This window comes from Pyrus communis, chromosome 3, assembly GCF_041283825.1.
Source record: "Pyrus communis isolate YQ-2024b chromosome 3, ASM4128382v1, whole genome shotgun sequence".
In the NCBI taxonomy this organism is placed as follows: Eukaryota; Viridiplantae; Streptophyta; class Magnoliopsida; order Rosales; family Rosaceae; genus Pyrus; species Pyrus communis.
The window spans coordinates 12,638,606-12,639,759 of NC_142567.1; the positions used below are offsets into that span (position 1 = coordinate 12,638,606).

General features: G+C 42.5%; 1 pseudogene; it reads right to left on the reverse strand.

The window, feature by feature from the left end:
• Nucleotides 1-389: 389 nt before the first annotated feature.
• LOC148697962 (uncharacterized) lies at nt 390-953 on the reverse strand (annotated as a pseudogene).
• Nucleotides 954-1,154: the final 201 nt, after the last annotated feature.

Here is a 1,154-nt window from a genome sequence, read left to right on the forward strand (position 1 = left end):
GGCACGTTTAGTGGAATGGAACTTGACAAAGTCGAATTTGGACTTACCTTGGTGGTGTTGGACGGTTTTGGTGCACTAGGGGGCTGCGGCAAGGTTTGTTCCACCCTTGCTGTGGCTTTGTCCAATTCCTCCTCTTCGAGCAGCAACTTTTCGTCCTCTTTTTGACTTGATTTGGTTGGTTTGGGGTTGGTTCCAACTTCCTTGCCACTTCTCAAGGTAATAGCCTTAGCGGTTTCAAAACCCTCTTTTGGATTGACAATAGTCAAGCTAGGTAGTTTGCCTTCTTCTCTAAACTACCCCATGAACTCCGCCATCTACCCAATTTGTTTCTTCACTTCCCCCATCTCTTTGGCTTGATTTTGTAATCCCTGAGCTAAAGAAGTTAGTATTTAAAACATTTTGTCATTGTCCAAAGACGAACCTGCATTTGGTTGGGCAGATTGCTGTGGAAGTTGTGGTGGTACGTATGGCCTTTGATAGAGCCCAGGTGGTGGCTGTCTATATCCTCCTTCTTGTTGAGGTTGTTGAGGTTCCCTCCACTTGAAGTTTGGATGATCTCTCCAACCCGGATTGTATGTATTTAAGTATGGATCATTCCTTTGATTTTGGCCTTGATAACCTATGGCATTGGCGCTTTCCCATCCTCGATTATCTATCAATTGAGGACATTGATCATTGAGATGCCCTTACATGGAGCATACTTTACAAATGGTCGCACCTTGCAATTTGGATCCATCGACCACCTAAGACACAAGCATAGTGAGGTTAGCTAATTGAGATTGAATTTCAGAAATTGCATTTACCTCATTCACTTGTTGTTGTTGTGGGGTATCTCTTTGTCCAACACCTTCATATTGTTATGCATTCAATGCTCGGTTTACAATTAAGACTTTGGCAGCCACCGGTGTTTTATCAACCAAAGCACCTCCCGCTGAAGCATCTAGCATTTGCCTCTCAATTGGAAGGAATCCCTCGTAGAAATATTGAATTAAGAGCTCTTCCTTCATTTGATGTTGAGGGCATGATGCAACTAGAGTCTTGAAACGCTCATAATACGTTGGAAAAGACTCCCCTTGATTTTTTTGAATTTCGTTAATCTTCTTCCTCAAAAGAATCACTCTTGAAGTTGGGAAGAATTTCTCCAAGAATGCTTT